The sequence below is a fragment of the Giraffa tippelskirchi genome, chromosome 2, assembly GCF_054371585.1.
Source record: "Giraffa tippelskirchi isolate mGirTip1 chromosome 2, T2T-mGirTip1v1.2.pri, whole genome shotgun sequence".
Classification (NCBI taxonomy): domain Eukaryota; kingdom Metazoa; phylum Chordata; class Mammalia; order Artiodactyla; family Giraffidae; genus Giraffa; species Giraffa tippelskirchi.
The window spans coordinates 15,504,387-15,522,186 of record NC_137276.1 but is presented as its reverse complement, the minus strand read 5'-3'; the positions used below and the strand labels follow the sequence as shown (position 1 = coordinate 15,522,186).

General features: G+C 40.4%; 1 protein-coding gene and 1 long non-coding RNA gene across 8 annotated transcripts in view; both read left to right on the top strand.

Annotated features, from left to right (window-relative positions):
• The window catches only part of ATRNL1 (attractin like 1), a 738,261-nt gene that overhangs the window by 577,352 nt on the left and 143,109 nt on the right, over nucleotides 1-17,800 (top strand). The gene's annotated exons all lie outside the window — the stretch shown is intronic.
• Nucleotides 154-3,304, top strand: LOC145537193 (uncharacterized). The gene is made up of 2 exons (XR_014076252.1): nucleotides 154-2,921; nucleotides 3,032-3,304. It is a non-coding gene; the product is annotated as an uncharacterized LOC145537193 (long non-coding RNA).

The window sequence follows — 17,800 nt, the reverse complement described above, 5'->3', positions numbered from 1 at the left end:
TCATTTGAACTATAGTGGTGAATATCATTTTCATTATCCTAGTGTTAGGAAGCTACAGTATATATTGTTTTTTGGAAATATGAGAAAATGATATCTGATTTAAAAAAAAAAACCTTAATAAGATAGGTCAACACCCAGTTCAGTCTCTGAATATCACATAGAGATAAGATCAGGTAACTGAATGAACTAAGTCAGCCTTCTAAATATTCCTGTACCTTAATTGAGGGAGCAAATATGAAAGTATAATTATTAAATCAGTTAATACTTTTAAAGATCCTATTTGAGTCATCATAATATCAGTCATATTGAGAAAATATCATGATGTTGATTTGGTCAGCAATGGTAACTTATCTTCTTCCAAATATGTATTTTTAATCTACAAATTACTTCCAAAGAGATTTCGCAGAACTTATCATTGACTGAAGATCAGAATATTACAGTGGTTCCTTTTTTAATGAAAAATATTATATGCTTATTTTAATCATTTTGATTGTTTTAATCTTCCCAGTGCGTGAGTGCTTACTTGCTTCAGTCATGTCCGACTCTGCAACTGTGTGGACCATAGCCCAGCAGACTCCTCTGTCCTTGGGATTTTCCAGGCAAGAGTACTAGAGTGGGTTGCCATGCCCTCCTCCAGGAGATCTTCCTGACGCAGGGATAGAATGCGCGACTTCTGCATCTCCTGCATTGCAGGCAGATTCTTTACCCACTGAGGCACCTGAGAAACTCAGTCTACCCAGTAGATCTTATAAAATAAAAAAAAAAAAAAATAGAGTCTAATCATTTAAAATAAATTCCTAGTTTGCGGGAAGCATTCCAGGTACAAAGACATATGTAACAGTGAGCTATCAGCCACATGGAGAGAGGGAGGTGTTAAAAAACAAGTGGCCAGCTGGACTCAGTAGTCTGAATGTTGTCTTCCTTCATTGTGATTATGTAGTGTTCTGTGACATGCCTTTGAATTACTACAGGACATTAACCCTCAAGGCTCAGGAAGAGCCTTAGCCAAAAGAGTCAGGTAGAAGAAAGAAGAGATTGAGGCAGCTCTGATATGATTTTAGGAGAAAGCACTCTTAATTTTCACAGTACCTCTCTTATGGTCTAGCTTGTGAGAAAGCACATAGGAAGTAGCCGTGAGATGAGACCTGGGTGTGAGTTGAACCTCTATATGCCTGTTAGATATAAAATCTGAAACGAGTTGTCAAGCCTCTGTGGGCCTCAATTTCTTCATCTATTAAAAATGATAGTAATATCGACCTCAAAGAATTATTGTGTTATCTAAATTCTGTAGCTACATGGGGAAAACCTTTCTCACATTGCAAAACATGATACATATATCAGTTACTGCTTACAGACACAATCGCGGTAGAAGGAAATCTGAGAGGCACATTTGCAGAGGCACGTACATGCCTCCATAATGCATGTATGAACAGGTGGTAGCCATTCAGCAAACGAGCACACAAACATTACAAATTCAGACCCTAGCCCATTCCTGTCGTAGTTCCTCAAATCCAGTCCATTTCAAGACTTCTCTCAGACTTATCTTATTCACACGTTAGCTTGAGTATCATATGGTAAAGACCCGTAAGCTGGGAATGGGTGCTGAGAATGTGCTCTAAATTGTGAGAACCCTGCACTGTAGAAAAATACAGTTTTATTATTTGAAAGTAATAAAATTAGTCTGTTCATGAATTTGGATTTTATTTCAAGTACCTAAAAATGAAGTTCCTATTGAGTTTCGCCACCACATGTCCAGTTGTTTTTTTAAATTATGTTTTCTTCAGTGCTTCTCTTAAATCACAGATGAAATGAAGCTTGACAAATATCCAAAAAGACTAACTTCACTGGAAATTAGCCTCCCATCGTTAGATAGTGTTAGCGGCCTGTCTTTAAGTGGAGGTTGATTTAAGAATGGAGATTTTTTTCCCTTTAACTTTTTCTCCTTATCAAGCAGAATTTAACGAAACAAAACAATAGAAATGTGTGCACAGAATCAGTGGAAGTAACGAGAGGAGCCTCTAGACTAAAATCTATAAAGGCTAGAAAATGAGAACGTGGTGGGACTCTGAATAGAGGTACATTTTATCTTCTCAATGATTTCCTGCATTGTAATTCTTTTAAAAAATTATATTTCAATCTCAAATTGCTGGGTAAGAGGGAGAATAAATAGGAAGCCAAGCGGATTCCATGAACCTTCAGTATTGTTCCACGTAAGCATGCGGTATGTGGCTAATTATGTTCTCCGGGAACACTCTCTAGAAATGGATTCAGTGAATTACAGTCTTGGGGCTAAACAAGATAATTTTAAGCAAAACGAAATCCCTCTTCAATGTGACAGTAGAAAATAAGAAACATTCACATTATCACTAAACTCCACTGAGCACAAAACTTTAATCACTTCACATCTAGCTCTGTCTACCTGCCAAATTGCTGGAATTCTTTGTGTCTGCTGTCACAGGGTATGATCTGCCAACTGCAGCTTCTCACAATCTGCCAGTTTGTTCTGTAAGGGACCCCTGGCTACTATGCATCACCAAGTTCTTTGGGCTCTTGCCCAGCATGAGTAACACTGAACAATGGGAAACCCAGTTGACCATGGTGAAAGGTTAAGGATGAGATGTACCTGCTTATAACGGTGCATGTCTTTTCATTCCTAAGTGCAATTCCCCTGTATGAATATACTACAGATTTGTTTATCTGTTCGCTTGGGATGCATCCAGTTTGGGGATGTTAAAACAGATCCTTTGAAATTTATATACAAGTTTGTGTGAATGTAAGTTTTCATTCTCGAGGATAAATCCCAACAGAGGAATTGCTGAATCCTAAATTAAGTATGTGTGTGTATGTTCAGTTGCTCAGTCATGTCTGACTCTTTGCAACCCTATCTATCCAGGGGATTCTCCAGGCAAGAATACTGGAGTGTGTTGCCATTTCCTCCTCCAGGGGATCTTCCCAACCCAGGGATCGAACCCATGTCTCTTCTGTTTCTGACATTGACAGGCGCCGCAAGGGTTGGGAAAATCCCCTGGAGGAGGAAATGGCAACCTGGCAGGCTACAGTCCATGAGGTCGCAGAGTTGGACACGGCTGAGCAACTGAGCGCACGCGTGCGCGCACACACACAAGTATATGTTAAACTTTTTAAAAAGTTGATAAAGTATCTTCCATAGTGGCTGTGCTATTTTATACAGTCACCAGCCATGTAGGAGAGTTCAATTTGCTTCACATCTTTGCCAGCACACTGCATTGTTAATATTTTTTTCTAATCTCTCATAATAAACATGTAGTGGTAAACAAAAAGAAAAGGATTCGATGTATTATAATTCATTCATTCATTCAACACATACTTAGTGAACAGCTACTGTGTGCCAGACACTTGGGCACACACTGTAAGAATTTTTACTTGAAAACTAAAAAGGTAAAATATATAGAAGCAGAAAGTTGGATGCTGGTTACCAGGAATGGTGAGATAGGAACAGTTAGGGGTGGGGATGGTGGTCAGAGGTACAAAGTTGCAGTTATGTAGCATCAATAGGCCTAGAAACCTAATAGACAACCTGATGAATACAGTTAATAACATCGTATTGAAAACTGGAAGTTTGCTAAGAGAGCCGATTTCAGGTGCTCTTACCACACACAAAAAAATGATAACTGTGTGGAGATGAGAATTAACTTGACCCCAGTAATCATTTCACTTACCTAATGGCTCAGTCAGTAAAGAATCTTGAAATGCAGGAGACCACCTGCAATGTAGGAGACCCGGGTTCTATCCCCAAGTCAAGAAGATCCCCTGGAGAAAGAAATGGCAACCCACTCCTGTATTCTTGCCTGGAGAATCCCATGGACAGAAGAGCGTGGCAGGCTACATCCATGGGGTCCCAGGAGTCAGGCATGACTTAGCAACTAAACCACCAGCACCACTAGTAATCATTTCGTTGTGTTAAAGTTCATCAAAACATCATACTGTGCACCTTAAATATATATAGTTTTATTTAAAATAAACAAGCAAATAAATGAATATTTCAAGTCCAGATATTTCTGGTGTAATGCCTTAATGCCTGTTCCCTTTCATCTGTGTAATATACCCTCCCCGTGGGGGAAGAAAATGCGTAACTCTGATCCATAACATACCTCTCAAGTCTCTCTCAACAGTTGGAATAAAATCATGTCTAGATTTGCCCGTGGGTTATAGCAGGGATTCTCCAAATCATATTTGTCTGTTTTTTCAAATAGAAACTGTTTTCCTTTACATAACTTTTCCTTTTCTTACTGTGCTGCTGGTTAATTTGCAAGGAAATTGCTTCTCTAAACACAAATCCCAGGCCAGATTGGAAATAAAGAGCTCGGAGTCCATTTTTAGGTATTATGTATCATCCCACTGCCCCTTCAGAATCAGAAACAGGCATCTGCATGTTTACTTCTACAAATTTGGCCCCAGAGTCAATGGAGCACAGAAGGTCTCTAAGGACACCTTTAAAGCCAAGAATTTAAGCTCTACCTCCTGGTCTACTTTAAATAACGAAGAACATAAAGTTTTTTTCCTTGACCTTTGAATTGGGGAGCAAATTTGATTATGCTGGACTACTATTATTTTAAAAATCTCTTTAAATTATTTAAAATAATTTAAAATTATTTATGAGGCAATAATAAATTTGATTTAGATTCTTAATATGGATTTCATGGGACTAAATTATCTGAGGCCCTCAAGCACCTGAAACATCATCATTTGTTTGTTTAAGCAGCATTTATTGAGCATTAAGTATAAAATATAACACTCAGGCAAAAATGCAATAAGACACGGCTTTTGACCTTAAAGTTATATACGATCTAATAAAGACAGACAGGAACATATATGATCGAAGAATATATAAAAAGATTGAGCCACATGTGTACACCTAATCATAAATTCTTACAAGTGATTGTGTTAAAGTAGACCTTATTAATATTACTTTTCTTTCTTATACCTTTTGTGTTTAGGAAAATAAAACCACCTCCTATACAAGAAGGAAACAACTGTCAAGCTGTTTCATGAGCTGAATTAGCACTTAGCATTAAATGTCTGAGCTACACCATAAAAGTGGGGTTTTTTTGTTTTGTTTTGCTTTGTAATTGAGAGATATTTAGCCCTATAAAATAGGCTACTTCCCCAAATACAAAATTTTAGTATATGGCTTTGACTTTATGTTGTATTGTTTTTCGTTTTAATGTGCAGCCACCCAAACTTGAAGCTATTGTGTCTTCAACTGAAAATTCTAGATGTCATTAGCCAGTGTTTCATCATCAAGGAAAGACTATTTTACAACAAAATTCCCAAACAAAACTTTTCCTCTCTTACCAGTACCCATTCTCCACTCCCTTTCTGTTAGCTGCTCCATTAGTTGGTGCAAATTGCATTTCCCTTTATTGCTTTCCAGGGCTTTCTAAGTGCTTGTTTAGAAACAAATGTTCTTAAGTCCAAGCTGAAGTCCAGGATCTATTTGATGTAATTTTTTTGACAATCAGCCAGTCCTTTGCTCAGTAATTTCAGTTTCTGTCAATAAGAGCTAGAACATGGAACTGCTGAAGCTTTAAGGAGTTGGAATCTATTTGGTCCATGAAGTCACATCATAAGCTAGTCAAACTCTTCCTAAACTGTTTCTGGTTAGGCAGCATTGTTTTTTTTGCTCCAGAATTTTCAAATGACTATTCAAGATTTTAGAAAGAATTCAGCATTATATTGATGGAATAATGCCATTTAAAATATTTTAATACTGTCATAACTAATTCTGCATTATATTTTCAAATCAGTCTAGCAATCAGCAAGTGATTAATATAATAAAACTCCATTTTAGTTAAAGAAACTGTTGTCAAAGAAAGGCTTATTGTCTAGAAACTGTGTATTTACGCTTCTCTCCCTAATAGTTCTTTATATGTCTAATAGTTTAAAAGCCAGTGATAAGTGTTAAGTGTCTTTCCATCCAGTACGTAAATGGTTCCTCCCTCACATGGCCTAATTCCCTAATTGGTGAACCTGGTAGATGTTTTCCAGTCCTTGTCCTACTGGACTTGACTGAAGCATGTTTTGCTACTGGTTAGCCCTCTCTTGAGTCTTTCAAAAGTACATCTTAAATACCATTCTAGTCATTGGGAAGACAAAGCGAATAAGATAACCATGGTCATTTCCCAATGCCCAGTGAAGAATTCAAAGAAAACAGGCAATTACAGAAAACAAAACTCTCTCCCCTTTAGTTTTATGACTTTGTTCAAGCAAGAGTTTATTTTCTTTCTGAGTCATTTTCATCACAATATCTTTTGCTGGATGCTCTCTGTGGTAAATATTGCTGCTACTCGGGCTTCCTGTCTAGGCCCTCTTTCTGCTCTTCCTGTTCCCTGTAGGTGATCTCACCAGACCTCATCCACCTTTGACGTGCCTGTGATGACAATTCTCTTGATCTGAAAACCCATTAGCCAAGAGCTTGCTAGACATTTCCACCTGAGGGTCCCTTTGGCTCTTCAAACTCAGCATGTTCAAAGTTGAACTCATTAGTTTTAATATCTATTCTTCAGACTTTCATTTCCCCCCTCCACTTATACTCTTTCTTCTTAGCTAATGGTTATCGCTGTCTACCTAGAATATTTTCATTACAAGTTACAGTTTTCTATGAGCACAGAAGACTGTCCTGACCAGGTCTACATTTCTAGTTCTTAATAAATCGAGGCACTGAAAGTAAGTGTTGAGTAAATCAGAGGTTTTCTTGAATCTTCTGCCTCCTGCACCATTAGTAAGATTGGTTCCAGTGATTCTTTAGTCCTGAAAATCCTACTACCAAAATCTCTCTGAAATTCATCCCCTTGTCATTATTATCACAACATTCTATCTAGTTTAAATTCTTTTATAATTTTACAGAGACACTCTTTTTGTCTCTGTCTCTATCACGATGTCTCTCAATGGAACCCCACACCCCCATTAAATTTTATTTTATAAAATATCTAGTGCAGATGCAATTGCTTGAGATATGCAGAGTCTGTTATGTTCTTTCACCCCAAGTCACTGGCCCTTGCCATTGAACACCAAATTAAACGCTAACCATTGCCTTATCTCATAAGCAGTTCTCTTTCTCCTCCTTTTTTTTTTTTATTTTAAATTATTTTTTGGCTGTGCCAGGCCTTACTTTCAGCACATGGGATCATTGTGGCATACAAGATCTTCAGTTGCAGCATGCAAACTCTTAGTTGCCGCATGTGGGATCTAGTTCCCTGACTAGGAGTTGAACCCCAGCCCCCTGTATTGGGAGTGCAGATTCTTAGCCACTGGACCACCAGGAAAATCCCTCTCTCCTGCTTCTTCCTTCATTTGCAAGGTAGAATTCCATTTCCAGGAAATACACTTTTTAAGAAATCTTAACATCTGGTTAAAGTGAGGAAAAGGACTTGGTGGGGGAGCAGGAAGCGAGGTTGTCTATTAGGAAATTAAACTAGAGCATGCCCTGTGATACTACTCTATAACTATACTCCCAAACCATGTGGAAATGGTCTCCAGAAGGTAGCCTAATACAAAGCTTCTCTCCTGCTATCATTTAGGTAAATTCCTCTTTAAGACACGGGTGACATACAGCTCTTTTTCTGATCCTCACTCAAAATCACTGTGGTTTTTAATTTTTTTTAAGATAAGTAAGCCTTTATTCACTGTGGTTTTAACATTGACAGAAATTCCATAAATTATCAGAACATAATATTCATTTTATTCATCATTTCATTCTGTCACACATCAGTGTCATCTTCCTGCCAATCAGATTCACTCTAGGACTGATTAAGTAAGGTTGTGTTACAATACTGATTCGACTTCTCCAGCTTTCCAGTGTTTGTTGCTGGGACCCCCATTACCCAAGTGCCACAGAACTACAATGCTTCCTTCATCAGGATCCAAAAAGGAGATAGGGCCATTTGCGGGGAAAAATCACTAAGTGCTTTGTGCAATACATGTCAAGGCCTTGGATTTTCATGAATTAACAACTGACCTCTGAAACTTTTTTTCCTATTGAAGATAGATGGGCCTGAGGTGTATCACACCAAGTTACTATAGTCAGAGTCAAAGCGTTCTGGCTCCATTGATCTGACAGCTTTATCTCTTAGCTCTATCCCCTGTCTCACCTGCTCTCTGCCCCAATTTCTTCCTTTTCTAAAGAAATGATAAAAGCACCTACCTTGTCGGTAAAGATAAAAATTAAATATGTTTATATATGTGACATACTGAGAAGAGTATCTAGCATAGTATCTAGTATAGTATAGTATCTAGCATAGTAAACTTCCTATATATGTTTGGCATTATTAATATGTTACACCCTTAAAACCTTTCTGCCCCTACCACCTCCCCAACTCTGGCTCCCTGCTCTGTGCTGAGTCACTCAGCCATGTCCGACTCTTTGTGACCCATTGGACTATAGCTTACCAGCCTCCTCTTGGCTATGGGATTTTTCAGGCAAATATACTGAAGCGGGTTGCCGTTCCCCCCTCCAGGGTATCTTCCCCACCCAGGGATTGAACCCATATCTCTTGTGTCTCCTTCAGTTGCAGGCAGATTCTTTACCTGCTGAGCCACCAGGGAAGCCCTATGACTTCCTATTACCAAACAGATTTCAGAAGTTTGAAAACCTTGGCCTACAAATGGCACAGATGTCCTTTAAGATTTGTCCACATTCTGTCCTTCTAGCCTTCTCTCTAGCCTTTCCTCTATTTATGTGTGTGTGCTAAGTCGCTTCAGTCATGTCCATCTCTTTGTGACCCTGTGGACTGTAGCCTACCAGGTTCCTCTGTCCATAGGATTCTCCAAGCAAGAATACTGGAGTGGGTTGCCATGCCCTCCTGGGATCTTCCTGACCCAGGGATCGAACCCACGTCTCTTACGTCTCCTGCATTGGCAGATGGGTTCTTTACCACTTCCCTATTTGTAACCCCTGTTTTTAATCATGTCAAGCTGCATACCAAGCTCTCTCAGGACCTCACACACAGACTAATAAACACTACTCCTTTAAGACCAGCTCTCTAACCAAATACTGGCTTCTCCAGGAAGGTCTCTGGCCCCAGTGGTTAGTCCTTAAACAGGCAGTCAAGTTGTATAAGCATGCACAGCCCAGGTTTACAGTGTCACAACCCTTTGCTTCCTTAGGTGTCTTTCCCACGATACGTTCTCCACCTGGTGAGTGTAGTGCTAAGTGTCTAGCACAGAAGTGATGCTCAGTATGTTTGCTGAATAATTGAATGCTGTCAACAGAAATTAGTATATATGCACATGAGATTTTAACTTTTATTGATTTAGCTTTTGGTCTTTTATTGTTGGGCCTCCCTGGTGGCTCAGCGATAAAGAATCCACCTGCAATGCAGGAGACACAGGTTTGATCCCTGGGTCAGGAAGATCCCTTGAAGAAGGAAATGGCAACCCTCTCCAGTATTCTTGCCTGGGAAATCCCATAGACCGAGGAGCCTGATAGGCTACAGTCCATTGGGCCACAAAAGAGTCAGACACAACTTAATGACTAAAAAGTATTTATTGTTAAATATCTTGAAACCTTTTGCAAGGTTGAACTCACATGAAATATACACATGTAATAAAAGCTAGCATCTTGGAGAGCTGTCTTCTGGGAAAACCATAGATGGTCACGCTAGCAATGATCATAGCCCAACTGTGCTTTCAGAAATAAATCAACTGAAATACTATCCCATTTCTTTAGATCTATTTGCCTCAATTTCTTTAGAGTTGCTGGCATCTTATGTTCAGGTATCACACATCAAGAACTGCATTTATTGAAGTGGACAACCCCACAGAGAGATTTGTTTGTGAAACTGGGTGGGGGTGAGCATCCTTGCTGCCCTGCTCTTATGATGTGTGATAGAACATTAATATGCCCAAAGTTAGAACTCCAGGAGACAGTGTCCCTGCCTGAGAGGGTCCCCCGAAGTCTGAAATCTAATAGCATCATGACTCCAAGTCACTGCCTTATTAAAGGTGTAAACAACTAAACCCACGAGGGACGAGCCGAAGCATTGCAACTCAGCCTACCGATTTTATGGGCTTATATTCCTGCAAACTGCTTCAGGATAGAAAAATCATAACATTGGCCCATGCTCTGGGATTTCACAATTTAAAATATGCTTGATTCATGCCTGCAATTAATGTGCTATCTAAGCATTCACGTACCATTTGAGCACAGAATGCTGGCAGGCTTCACGCTGTCTCAGAGGTTGTATTTCCCATGTTTTTTTGCATCAGTCTGAAGCCCTCTGAAGTGAGAAGCTGGGTATTAGTTGATGTTCATGTTGATGATTATGGGCTTCTCTGGTGGCTCAGTGGTAAAGAATCCTCCTGCCAATGCCTGCCAATGCAGGAGACATGGGTTCAATCCCTGGATTGGAAAGATCCCCTGGAGAAGGAAATGGCAACCCACTCCAGTATTCTTGCCTGGAAAATCCCGTGGACAGAGGAACCTGGCAGGCTACAGTCCATGGGTTTGCAGAGTCGGACACAACTTAGCAAGTCAACAACAACAACAATGTTGATGATTCTCCAGAGGAATGACCACATCATGAACCTATTGCGAAATGTGGTGTGGGGCTCACTTTTCTTGTGGACAGAATTCTGACAACATCCTAACAGCTGTACAACCCGCTGCCTAGGAGAGATTTTAAATCAGAGGTGGAATGAGAACTCCCTTGTCAACAGGATGGCTTCCATGTGCCACATGTTGGCATAGGTAAGAGATGACATAAGAGCAAAGACAGTTGTCAAATATGACACAAGGGAACGACCCTGGACTCGGTGAGCATGCAGGTGGTCAGATACAAAACCCAGACTGCCCTCAAGCTGTGGTCACAATGAAGTCATGGCTAAAGAATGTTCCCAGGGGAGCTGCCTCTGATGACACTGCCAGTAGAGCTGATTCTCATTCAGCACCCGAGGGAAGTGGGCCTCAGAGAACTGCAGCAGCCCAGATGGGGACGGGAGGACAGAGACCTCAACAAGGGCCCTCACACATGCGGACTGGCATGAATGCCTCTGGAAACACCAAGCCTGGCACGAGGCTCAGGACAGCAGACTGTGTGCAGCTGTTAAGGCTGTGTGGAAAGGCGCTACGGAAAATGGAAATCAAGGAAATAAAGCAGAGATTCTTCATGGCTTGTCAATTATTTCACTCTAAAGGACGTTTCAATTGCAGGGGAAAGTTGGAATAGTCAGAGAGCTGCAGTTTCAGTGTTTACTTCTCCCTGAGACGTGTAGCATGGTGGCAGCTGTCTACCTGTTTATCTTGCTGGTGTTGTTGTCTAATTTCTCAGGGTTTTATTAATGTTTTACAGTTTTGTATTCTTTAGACAAGCTCAAATGATAGTCATTATAGTTACCTCCCTAAATTTTATTACTATTTCACCAGTCTGTTTATGGGGGAGTTATTTGCTAATCTAACCTTCACAGTAGTCTATTAAATCGCAGCCTAGTTTCTCTTCAGTCTAGTCTGTGCAAATAGTGAAATATGTATGCATTTATCAGCCTCTGTAGGACACATTTAAGAGTTTTCAAATAAATTTAAAAGAGTGTTACTAAATTCCTGTTTTAAAAACTGCTGTGGCGCATTATTAGCCCTCTCCAAATTCCTAATATTATTAGAAACCCCAAGATCTATGTATGTTGGCAGCACTTTTAGGGTAGAGGACTTGGATTAAAGATCAAGAGTTCTAACTTCTATGGATGGGCATTATTTTATATCATCTCTTTCCCCCGCCCTCTGCCCCAATCTTCCTATCTGTAGAATTTCCCTACATAAATATCACCAGAGAACCAGAAGCAAATAGGTAATGGTTTATGAACTATTTTGAATATGCAGTTGATGTCCTACATAGCATTTGAGGGAAAAAGTGCGAAGAATGACCAGACCTATAGCAGGATGGTCCTTCATCCCTACAGACGTTTCCTTCTCTAGGATAAAAAGGAAACATGTTGGCAGACCAGAATTGAGGGCATCAGCCATGTCAGGAGGAGGAGCTGAGTGTGGAGAGGAGACAGCCTAGCTGGAGGTTTTAATGTTGTTGTTATTGTTGGTTAGTCACTAAGTCATGTCTGACTCTCTTGTAACCGCACAGACTGCAGCATGCCAGGCTCCTCTGTCCACCGGATTTTCCAAGCAAGAATACTGGAGAGGGTTGCCATTTCCTTCTCCAGGGAATCTTCCTGACCCAGAGATCAAACCTGCATCTCCTACAATGGCAGGCAGATTCTTTACCACTGAGCCACCTGGGAAGCCAGGAAAGCCAGGCTAGCTACGTGATAGGAACTCATCTTGGTCTACGCTATGTGAAATATTCATATAACAACTCACCCTATTCTACAGCAGTGTGTTCTACGAGTTAGCTATTCTGACTTACTCAGTAAGCCTGCAAGGAGCATCCTTTATTGCTGGGAAATTCTGCCCACAACTTCCAAAAGCCTACAACTCTAGCTGCATGTGGGCAGTGCCTAGTGCATTGTAGGTTCTCAATAAATACTTGCTGTGTAAATGTACAAATGAACATACTAAAGGTTTTCCTGTTTTAGTAAAAACAAATTAATCTGGCCAATCAAACTAAGACTATGTAGACACAGAGTTACAAGCAGAATAAATCCTTGTATCCTTATGCTGTTGGAAGCAGTTGAGGTAAGATTCGCGGTATCTCTCATTTGGAATTCAGCAAGACGAGCCGTCTCATTATGTGAAGCAGTACACTGAGTAATAAGAAATCTGGCATGGCTACAGTATCTTGCACATAGGCTATGCTCAATAAACATTTATTGAATGACTGTCTTGTTACCAAGACTTTGCAGCAATAAGCTTTAGAGGTTTTAGTCTGACCATCTGGTTGAGTGGGATGAGTTGCAATGATGAAAGTTCCAATTGGGTTTGTGTTCACAAATTCCTAAAATTCAAGTGAGATAGATGCAGATCCTCTGTCAGAAAATATTGCAGTATCTGGAAATCTATTGCTTTTCAAATAAAAGGCACAGAGGTGGGACTGTTTTACACTGATGGCCGTAGATGGAAGCAGAAGCACTAGGAAACATATTGAAGAAGCTTTACAATTGAATTTTGCTCTTCGGGGAAACTCGGCCAAAGCTGCCTGGTCATTTTTCATGGAAAACAAGATGCCTTTGGTCAGTGGTGCTGAGATGACTTCTTGATAGCCCTTCCAGTGTCAGCTAAATTCTGTGCATCCATCCTCACCGTGACTGCCTGAGTGACTTCTCTCTAATTCATATGAGACAATACAGTGGGAAAACTGAAACATACTTCAGAATTCAAACTTGTTGCATGTCTGTGGGCTAACCACATACACCTTTCTGGCTCTTGCTTCCTTCTCTTCATATTTCTTCACAAATGTCCTGCCTGCATTTTTTATGAAAAATATTAAGAAAAGCTATTTTCTTGAATAATAACCCTGTATCCCCCCTTGTTCACCAAGAAGCACACCAGGCTTTGTGTTCATTTTTTTTTTTATCGATGTTTACTTGTTTCCCTTTGCTTTGTCGTTTGGTAGCCCCAGGAGAAATATCCCTGGATGCCACTACTGACTGTTTGCACCTGGGAGAGGCGAGTGTGGAAAGCAAAAGACCAAAGGGTGCTAGTTTGTGGTTCTCTCCTTTCCTGGCACTTCTTGCCCTCCTCCTTCTTTTTGTGTGTCTCCCTTCAACCTTTCAGTCTTAGGTCTTGATGTTTACAATAGCTTATGGAATTGTCAGAGGTGAGACAACTGGAAATCTAGAAGTTTTTTTTTTTTTTTTTTTCCGACAAATTACATTTCTTTAATAAGTAGGAGTAAACATCTCATTTGTTGTCTGGTTGTTGTCCAGTCACTCAGTCATGTCTAACTTTTGTGACCCCATGGACTTCAGCACGCCAGGCTTCCCTGTCCTTCACTGCTCCCAGAGTTTGCTCACATTCATGTCCACTGATTCAGTGATGCCATCCAACCATCTCATCTGTTATCCTCTTCTCCTCCTGCCCTCAATCTTTCCCAGCATCAAGGGCTTTTCCAATGAGTTGGCACTTCCCATCATGTGGCCTGAGTACTGGGGCTTCAGCTCCAGCATCAGTCCTTGCAATGAATATTTAGGGTTGATCTCCTTTAGGATTGACTGGTTTAATCTCCTTGCTGTCCAAGGGACACTCAAGAGTCTTGAGTACAAATGGATGGACTTGATAAAGCCTAGAGCCCATGGAATCTCATAAGAAAGTTCCCCAGTGGCAGAGATATTGGGGTGAGGATGGAGTAGGGTGTGGAAAGCAAACCGGAAGCTGTGAATCTGTACTATGAAGAGCCCCAGAGTCAATCCTCTTGCACCTCTTGCAACATAATACAGCAATTTCATGTTTTCAAGGCTCAACACCCAGAGCCCCAGCTTTGACTGTAAAGTTTAGATAGTAATTACCACTTTAACCACCCCCTCAGAGTAGCTGTGAGAGTCACAGGAGAATTTTTTTTTCAAGTGATATTTTGAAGAATTTTGTCAACTCTTTAGTGCCAAAAAAAAAGAAAGTTGGTAGAGATTGCGTCACTGAAAGAGACTTTAAAATTACTATAGCTTCTGTTAGCCAACAGCAATAAGTAACTTTTACAACCAAGAAGAAAAATAATATGATTAAATTCTCTGACAAATAGTAATTTCATCTTATTCAAATACTCTTCTTCTGAGGAGATCTCAGGAAATAGAGAGCCGTTTACAGAGATTAATATGTCCTAACTTCCCTTTTATGAGGTAAATAAAGGAAAAAAGCTAAGGTCATGAAAAATTTGAGGCCTCATGGTTGCTAGAATTGGGGAAATTAGTTTGTATTCCTATTTTTAAAAATGTCTGGGTTCTTTGAGTAGGAGTCATGCGTGCGTGCTCGGTTGTGTCTGACTCTGCAACTTCATAGACTATAGACCGCCAGGCTCCTCTGTCCATGGAATTTTCCAGGCAAGAATACTGGAGTGGGTGGTCATTCTCTTCTCCAGGGGATATTCCCAACCCGGGGATCAAACCTGTGTCTCTTGTGTCTCCTGTATTGGCAGACAGATTCTTTACCACTGAGCCATCGGGAAAACCTGAGTAGGGGGCATAATCCTTTGAAAAATAAAACTATCGTCTAGGTCAGGTAGTTGTCTGGGAGCCAGAGTAAAATAGGGAAGAATATAGGATTTCCTCACCAGGCTGGTTCTGCTAGTATGTTTCCTGTGAGCCTTGTCTTGGTCAAGAGCTTCTGATCATCTCTTGCTTCCACCAACCCCATTGGGATATTGGTTCCTGCCATCAAGAACCAGAGGACAGTGCTTAGGGAGGGATAGAAGTTTGGAGGGTTCGTCTACATTTCCTCACAACCCAATATTTTTTTTGCTCTTGTCTCATTCCTTCAAATCTCACAGAATCTCCTAGTTCTGAGCTTTGAACTTTCTTTTTTGTTTTGTTTTTTAATTTTCTTTTCCTCTCTTGGGATTTTGGGGAGAATGGATACATATATATGTATGGCTGAATCCCTTTGCTGCTAACCTGAAACTGCCACAACATTGTTAATCGGCTACACCCCAATACAAAATGTTTTTGGTGTTAAAAGAAAATTAAATTTAAAGAAAATAAAATTTCCCCTCTCTCATTTTAAAGACTCTTTTAAATTTATTTTTTAATTGGAGGAAAATCGCTTTACAATGTTGTTTAGGTGTCTGCCATACAACAATGCAAATCAGCCATAATTATACTTATATCACCTCCATCTTGAACCTCTTTTTTCTCCCCCATCTCACCCCTCTAAGTCAACACAGAGCACCAAGCTTGGCTCCCTGCATTATACAGCAACTTGTTACCAGCTATGTGTTTTACACATGGAGGTGTATATATGTTGATACTACTTTCTCCATTCATCTCCCTCTCTTCTTCCCCTACTGTGTCCACAAGACCATTCTCTACATCTCCGTCTCCATTCCTTCCCTGGAAAAAGGTTTATCTATACTATTTTTCTAGATTCCGTATATATGCACTAATATATGATATTTGTTTTTCTCTTTCTGACTTATTTCACTCTGTATAACAGGCTCTAGGTTCATCCACCTCACTAGAACTGACTCAAATGCATTCTTTTTTATGGCTGAGTGATAGCCATTGTATGTATATACCACATCTTTAACCATTCATCTGTAGATGGACATCTAGGTTGCTTCCGTCTCCTGGCTATTGTAAATAGTGCTACAATGAACTTTGGGATACATGTGTCTTTTAGAAGTGCGGCTTTCTCAAGGTTTATGCTCAATAGTGGGATTGGTGGGTCATATGGTGACTCAGGGACTTCCCTGGTGGTTCAGACAGTAAAGAGTCCACCTGCAGTGCAAGAGACTTGGGTTCTATCCCTGGGTTGCAAAGATCCCTTGGAGGAGGGCATTGCAGCCCACTCCAGTATTCTTGCCTGGAGAATCCCTATGGACAGAGGAGCCTGGTGGGCTACAGTCCATGGGCTCACAAAGAGTCGGACATGACTGAGCAACTAACATAACATTAAACATGGTAGTTTTATTCCTAGTTTTTTTTAAGAAATCTCTGTACTGAGAGCCCCTAGGACTGCAGAGATCAATCCAGTCAATCCTAAAGGAAATCAATCCTGAACATTCATTGGAAGAACTGATGCAGAAGCTGAAGCTCCAATAGTTTGGCCACCTGATGTGAAGACCTGACTTGTTAGAAAAGACCCTGATGCTGGGAAGGCAGGAAGATAAGAGGATGACAGAGGATGACATGGTTGGATGGCATCATTGACTCAATGAACGTGAGTTTGAGCAAACTCAGGGAGATGGTGAAGGACAGGGAAGCCTGGCTTGCTGCAGTCCATGGGGCTGCAAAGAGTCAGACAAGACTGAGCAAATGAACAACAACAACAAATACTAGTCTCCACAGTGGCTGTATCAACTTACATTTCTACCAACAGTTCAAGAGGGTTCCATTTTCTCCACATCCTCTCCAGCACTTATTGTTTATAGATTTTTTTGATGATGGCCATGCTGACTGGTGTGAGGTGATACCTCATTATAGTTTTGATTTACATTTCTCTAATAATTAGTGATGTTGAGCATCTTTTCACATGTGAATTGGCAATCTGTATGTCTTCTTTGGAGAACTCTAGAGACCTTTTTTGATGTGGACCATTTTTAAAGACTTTATTGAATTCGTCACAATATTGCTTCTGTTTTATCTTTTTGGTGTTTTGGTTGAGAAGCATGTGGGATCTTATCTCCCCAACCAGGAATCAAACCCACATCTCTTGCATTGGAAGGCAAAATCTTAACCACCAGACCACCAGGGAAGTCTCTGAGCCATGAACCATGCATGAATGGCCATGTGTCTGCCTGTCTCCTGTAATATCTCATACCTTCCAGATGCTAGTCTGAAGAGAGGGAAAGAGCCAAGCATTAGAGTCAGGCTGGGGTTCAATTCCTGACTCTTCCACTAACCTTGCACAGACAAGGGAAATATATAGTACTCAAAAAATATCTGCTATTATTATGCATATTACTTGTAAACCCACACCTGGTTTTATCCATTCTCTCTCTTATGCTGCCCTTGCTTGCTTCAGATCTACCCCTTCTTGATACTTCATCTTTGCCTCTCTTCTGGCCACTGACCCCTGGCTGCCCCTGCCCAGCTCTGACAATAACATGAATTATAGTTTCAATGTACAAAGATCTATGGTTAAGAGATGCAGGGTAGCAAGGTAATTCCCTTCTAAAGTAGCAAGGTAATTCCCTTCTAAATGGAAAATGACCATCACAAGTATTTTCAT